Genomic DNA, 7579 nt, shown 5'->3' on the forward strand with positions numbered 1-7579 from the left:
AGCTACGACGGGCTGCGGCACCCGCACACAGCAATACGTTCTGGCCTTCCTTGAGGGCCGCACGGCAGAACTCCATATTGGAGATATCGCCTCCCAGCTTTCCCCCTGCCTAACCGGGGAACACCACAAGGGGCTTTCCTATTACCGTTACTTTTTAACATTGCCCTAGCGCCACTGGCAAAGGCCCTTGCTGCTATCCCAGGTCTCCACACAGCCATATACGCAGATAGTATAACCCTCTGGACAACGGGAGGATTACTTGGAAGAGCCCAGGATATCCTAAAATCTGCTATACACATCACTACCAGCTATTAAGCAAACACAGGCCTCCGTTGCTCTCCAACTAAATCTAAACTCTCCGATGATCCTCTCAATGAACTGCACTTGTACTGGAATCCAGTGCCTATTTTATCGCAGGCGAAGATTCTCGGCCATCTCATTAACATCACACTCGATGCAACCGCCACCCTGCGGATCTTGCAAAGACAGACCAAACATGTGGCTGCACTATTCAAGCGAATAGCAGCAAGCAATCATGAACTGCATGAACGCCAGACTCTCACCATGACTAATGTATTAATGATTAGCCGCATTACATACCACCTCCTATACCACATACTCATTCAGAGCCAAACACAACAGGCAGGCTTCCTAATGCGCACGGCTGTCACATCCGCCCTACGTCTTCCACGGACGGTTAGCACGAAACTTGTCCTGGCCACAGGTGCCCACAACACTGTGATCGAAATAATAGAGGCTCAACGCACCAACCATTTAGTCCGCATGAGTCGCACGGAAACAGGAAAACGCCTACTGCGACAGCTCCCTCTCAATCCACCCATTCCCACCCGAACAAGTGCTATACCTTACATGATTTCTCTGCGCACGCATGATCACATATACCAGGAGCCCCTGCCGCGCAATCTGAGCTCTAGCCTTTATTAGGGTTGGCGGCAGGCTCGAGCGAGCTATTACACCAAAAATACAGCAACCGCTCCGATATTATTCATGTCGACGCAGCAGAAAACTGCAAAATACGATTTTTCACGGCAGTCGCAGCCTATGAAACGGCACTGTAGGGGCCGCCGCCAGTATCCGAACTAATTCGCGTGCAGAGGCAGAAGGGGCTGCCATCGAACTCGCGTTGTCACACTCTACCATTGACAAAAATATAACCGCAATTTGCACACATTCCCAGGCCGCATACCGTCACTACCTAAAGGGCGTGCCGACACCGGCCACACACCATATTCTTGCCACAGCCACCTCTCTTGACCAAACGGTTCCTCTGTCGGGGATCCCTGGGCATGCCTCGATCCCTGCTAATGAGCGTGTTCATGCGCTGGCCTGAGAAATCTCGTCCGGGACCACGGACGATCAGGCACCCAACCCCGCGCAAGAGGCTACGTCGGTCTTTTCGCCCTCATCCAGCGCCACATTGCGACAATTACAGACAGGCTGCTTTATTTCAACTCACCGTCTCTCATGCTTTCACCCCAGCTTCCCTTCATAATGTAACACCTCTGGCGTGCCCAAATCCACACATTTTCACTACCTGTGGAAACGTTCTTCCCCACAGGCAGTGCCCACCAACGATAATTCCACTCCTTCTTCCTGGGCAGCTGCTTTACGGACCGATCAGCCCGCCGGCCAGAAATGACTGGTGGCTCGGGCTTTATGTGATGCACATGCCATTGAACTCCTGAACCAGTACGGGACCACCATGGAAGTCTTTTTTTTTCAACTAATAAAACTTGCTTTGCATTCATCTATCCAGCACACGGGCGCCTTTGCTTTTCGCCTCCATCGAAATGCGGCCGCCGCGATTGGGTTTGAACCCGGATACTCTTAGTCCAAGTACCCTGGTTCGGACCAGACAGCGGAGGCCGCGATTTGATGGAGGCGAACTGTAAAGACGCCCTTGTGCTCTGCGATGTCAGTGTACGTTAAAGGAGCCTTTTGCCAGTATTGAAACGCGGCCGCCGCGTACAGGTGTAGATTGGTGTTTTTGGATGAAATGAAATGGCGCAGTGACTGGCACAGTAAGTGGTGGTAGAGAGATAGAGAGAAGAAACCTTTATTTTGCCGAATATTTATATAGGGGTGGGTTACAATGCACCGCTAGGTGGCCGGTAGCTTATGCCTTCTAGCGACCTCATATGCGCGCTTGAGGATTCGGTCTTGCATGTCCTGGACGAGCTTCGCAGCGGGGTCTCCCAGTCGTCTACAAGCAGCAGTTTCCCTGATATGCAAGTGGGTGTCCTCATTGAATCCTCATATTATATGGTTGATGGTAGCTCTTTAATGGCACAGTGTGCATGCGGGAGAAAATTGACTTGGGGACATATGGGAGAGAACTACCGGGTTAGAGTAGGAATTTGTTTGGAGTCTTCTCCAGGGGATTTACTGCTCTTTTTTCAGCCTCTTGTGTGGGCGCGCACAAGAGGCTGCATAAAGCCCAAAAGGCCGTGCAATAAGAGACATCGCACAGAACTTTGCGCAACTTAAGAAGCTGCTGCTCTATATAATGAACAAAACGTTGACCACTGGACTAATTCCGAAGGAAATGAAGATTAGCGTAGTAGGGCCTCTACACAAGAAACGATCAAAAAATTCACTCGAAAACTACAAAGAGCATTCCTATCTACTCTTGCTTGCATATTAGACAAGTTTGTTTACAAGACCATGAGTTTCTGTAATAGGTGTGATTTAATGAATCCAGCCCAGTATTGGTTTCGCCGGGGGTTAAGTGCAACACATTATTTAGAAGATTTTAATTGCTTCATTTGCAATGTAATAGATAAAACAACATAGGCCTTAGCCTTTTCATCGATCTACAAAGGCATTCGATACGACCGATCACGAGTTACTTTTGGTCAAACTGCACAATTTTAGTTTTCGGGGTATATTCGAGAATTGTTTTAAAGATTACTTCACCGATCGTGCTCAGTGCGTTTTGTGTTGCCAATTGATTCAGTTCAATGCTTGACTTGATACACGGGGTTCCACGTGGCTCAGTCCAAGGGGCTTTGCTGTTTAATATCTACGCAAACGAGCTGGGTTATCTTCCACTCAAATCAAAAATTTTTTTGTATGTGGACGATACAGCCCATACTCTCCCCAGTGCAAGGTATGTTGAAGCAGCGCACATTATTCAAAAAGATACAGCTACCATTTTAAACTTGTTTGCAGCGAATTAAAGACAAAAGCACTCTTTTTCCATAGCCCACACAAAATTCTAACTCCCAACAAACGCATTTATTTCCATGACGTTAGCTGCCATCGCTAGGTTTGCCGCCCGTATGAAATTATCGAAAAACGGTGAAATATCTTGGTTTGACTTTCGGCGATAACTTATCGTTTGGTGGACACATTGATGAAATAGCAAAACGGTTACCAGCTGTCTGCTCACAAATGTACGCATTAAGATCTTCATGTGATCTGCCAGTGAGGAAAATGGTGTAGAAATCTCTGGGTGAATCGGTCATAAAATATTGTGTTACAATTTACGGCTTCGCTTCTGCACACAAGTTAAGTGTACTAGACCGTATTATTCATAAGAAATGCAATAGTCTCTCTTACGGCACCCGATATCACGAAGAAAAACTACCATGCGAAGATTATACATTCTTTTCACTCAAGAGCAGTGTGTGTTCGACATCTATTGAAAAAAAAAATTTTCTTTTGCCTTGAAAACTGACAATATCAAAACGCGTGCCCTTCAGTGCACAGAACGTTACGTGCTAACTCGATTTTTTTAATAAATACGGCAGAAGGACTCGAATGTTTTAAGGACCGTTTCACTTTAACCAGCTTGTGTACGATTGCTGCGTTCTGAATTTCAGCTCAGTTAAAAAGCTCCTAAGACTGTGGCTATCAGCTTACATAATCTTAGTTTGCTATTGGTTTCTATCATTTCAACTCCTAGCGACTACGTCTATTTGAAGAAGTACCTTTTTTAAGTGTTGTTGTTGTTAACCTCATACTATGGCACCTGCCGACATAAGGCGATTGGCCGAGAATTGGGGGGCACAGAGAGTTTGTGAGGTACATATTTCCTGGAAGAAAATAAAATGAATGCTAAGGAAAAAAGAAGTAAACAAAAAGGAACAACGAAATGAAACGGCAAATGCATAACGTACGTAGGAGATCGAGACTCGTTTATAGCCGAGTAGGTAAATGATAATGATAATTGTAAGAATAAAAATAATATTACAAAAGTTAAAAAACAATTAACAAGGTAGCCGACTTGATTCCATTAAAAATTTTGGACGGCGGTAAAAACAAACTTATGGCTCTACCCAAGTATAGTGGCTCCAAACGACAATATGACTAGGCTGCTCAAACAAAGGCCAAGCTGTTGTAGTGGTTTCTCTAAAAGCCGTCTTCTCATCATGGTGTAATGGCGACAAAACAAGAAAAAATGGTCTATGGTTTTGTGCTCAACACAGAATACACAGACGGGATTAAGCGCCGACCGAGACCTGTGCAAATAAAAATTTAAGGGTTGGATCCGGCAGCGGAGCCTTGATTGAGATACCTCAACATGCCGTGAATGGAATGATTGCATGCTCTACGAATATCTCAGGTGGAGGTAATCACCACATCTTAAAAGAGATCCAGTTGTCATTCTTAATAAATTCTGTCTCCGAAACCTCGCTGCTCTAGCGTACGCTGTAGCTGGAACAACAGGTAGCACGGGGCCATTGAGGGACGCCTTTGCCAGGCAGTTCGCGAATACTTTGGCTGTCACACCGCGATGACCTGGCACCCATATCATTTGAGCAAGGCTCAAATGCAGAGGGAGTTATAAATGGTAGGTGTTTAGGATTGGCGAATCTACAGCCGAAAGCAAGGGACAAACACAATGAAAGAGATTCTGTAATGACAGCCACTGAAGAGAAAGCTGGCTCTTGTTCGCGAAGAGCAATAAGCACCACCGTCAGAAACTCCACTTTGAAAATTGGCGTGTAGTCGGGAAGCCGCAAAGAAAAAGACCGCTCTAGAAGCGGGCAATATATTCCCGGCCATGCCTTTTCATCACATTAAGAGGCGTCAGCAGCTATCATTTAGCTATCAGGTAGGTTTTGTTGCTGCTAGGTCTTCTAATAATCCATTTAAAATGCGGGGTGGTAAATGCTTAACGTTTTTCTGGAAAATGTCATCACATCGGGAAATATCATCGGGAAAATGTTTCTGAAGTGTTTTTAAGTGAATTAAGGTTGATGCTCTATTTTATTCTTCCCCTTTGTGATAAACATCTTTCTTTGGTACATGTTCTCTCTGCACGTGTGAACTTCGCATGGACAGTGTACCTTTTCATAGTGAGAATTTGTTAAAGTTGTTTTGCGACTATGCCTAGCAACGATTTCTGTTTATATCAAGCAATAACATTTTAGAGTGTCGTGTTTCCTTTTAGAATTTTCTTTTTCTTTCGCTGCGGAAGTGGCATATGCGCGTTTTTTGTTTTTTCTTCCACTGTTAAACGTGTTGCCCAAGCGTGCTCTGCACACGTGTGCATATTGCGTTGGTACGCTACCTTGACACAGTGGCCATTTTAGTACTGCTAAGCCGCTGGACTGCTTAGCTTTGCATGCAAGCGACCCCACGCTTATGCGAGCTGGATACGAGCTGTATGTCACATAAATAAAAACCTTATTATTATTATTATCTTGGGCTGTAGCCCCAAAAAACATGGTCGTCTACAAAACGCAGGTCTCAATCAAGAAACTGCAAACAATTTTGCGTAGAAAATTCAGACTTAAAAGATAAGCTTAGTCAAGGGTTCGACAGAATCCTGTCTGGCGAGGGGGAAACATAGTGGATGAATAAAACGTACACTCGCCAAAAATGGGTTTTAAAATATGACGTTTCGGGACCACTACGGGTTATCCCCGACAACTGCTGCAAAACGAACAACGCCGCTCTCTGCAACCTGCCGAGCCCCGATTCATCGGACAACAGAAGCGCGCGAGCATACCTTACGCTCGGGGGACAATCCGCCTTTTTCATTTTCCTGTGCTGCCACCTCGCGTACAACGCTGGAAGCTCACTGGTAGGGTACTGCACGCCCATCCCGGCCGGACTGAGTGCCGCTCCGGAGCACGTTTTGTTGGAATCTGTCGACGATGGCGTGTCCTGGGCAGCACCTGATGGCTGGGTGCGGAGTCCGAGGCAGGCTGCAGTGCCCACCGAAGAGCAAATTCTTCAGTATCTCCGATCATCCGGCATGCGATGCGATCGCCAGCTGAGCAAGGGCCGCCGCTTCAGAGATGAAGGCTACATTCGGAACATAATGTTCAATGAAATATCCCCGGTCAGTGAGGTTGGCGTTTTCCGCTGTATATGCCTGCCATTCATGAAAGGTGGATACTACATCGTGCACGCAGTAGTACAGAAAACTGGGGGCAACAGTTTTCACAAGCAATCGTTGTGCTCAAGCGCTGCAGAATAGCTACACGAGCTGTGAAAGCACAAGCGTACTCGCAACAAAGAAGCTCTGCTAGCATTTCACTGTATTTTCCCACAGCACACCGCTGCATAGGTTAAACAAGCATGCGGGTCCATAAAGACGAGCGCGAGAGGCGCACATTGATCCATTCCGGCGATACCACGCAGAGCTCTTCATCATGGATATGATTCGAACACACGCATAACGCACCTTTTTCTTCTCCCTCTTCATACATGGCACATACCCACACGGGGGGATTGGCCAGGGTGTAGTGGCATAAACAAGGAAATTTCCATAGGAGATTATGACAAAATTTTAGAACCATGCGTGAATGCTCTCGTAGCTTCTTTTTCGTTGCCCGCTCCATAGCGCGTTGAAAGCGGCTCACAGCACTTGCCCATTTGGCCGTCTTGCTTGAGAAAGCAAAAAACGTCGGAACGAAGTCTGGGTGTTTGCGGTGACATTCGAGGCCTTCCTGCCCATGAATAAAACCTTTTGTGATAGACTGCACACGCATTTAAACACAGTACCTCGCCCGTATCTGTCACAAAGTGATTCCCGCACAGTCTTGACGAGCTTGACGGTGCCCAAGGGCGGCCGCGATCGTCGAGCCGGCGAACTGCTTTTATCCACGCTTCGCGTCGAAGGCTGTCCCGGGAAGCGCTCGGAAAGCGAAAAAATCCGTGTTTGCTTCTCTTTACATATTGGGAATTGCAGGCGTATGCAACACATTTCGTAGGTATCGCCAAATGCGTCGCGCTGAACGCCCGACGGCGGCAGCAACGCACCCGCGTAGGAAGCCGGTTTGTTTACACTTCCACGGCCGGTCTCGAGTGGAGCGCGCGGCCCTTCCAATAAGTTTCGAGACACCGCCGCCAGGGGATGGGCGCATGCGCAGTCGCGTCGTGAAAAAGGCGGATTGAGGCTCTGGCACGGATATTTGCAAAATACGATGTGCGCATTGCGCACGTGCCATCCAGCAAGCTGAAACAACAGCTCTGTCATGTTAAAGAATGCCTGGAGCGCCCGCGTTACCCCGGAGTTGTGTGCAATATCCCCTGAAAAAACTGCAATGCATCATACATTGGCGTGTCAGGCGATATTAAGAGAAGATTAAGAGACCACAAG

Source organism: Amblyomma americanum, chromosome 9, assembly GCF_052857255.1.
Source record: "Amblyomma americanum isolate KBUSLIRL-KWMA chromosome 9, ASM5285725v1, whole genome shotgun sequence".
In the NCBI taxonomy this organism is placed as follows: Eukaryota; Metazoa; Arthropoda; class Arachnida; order Ixodida; family Ixodidae; genus Amblyomma; species Amblyomma americanum.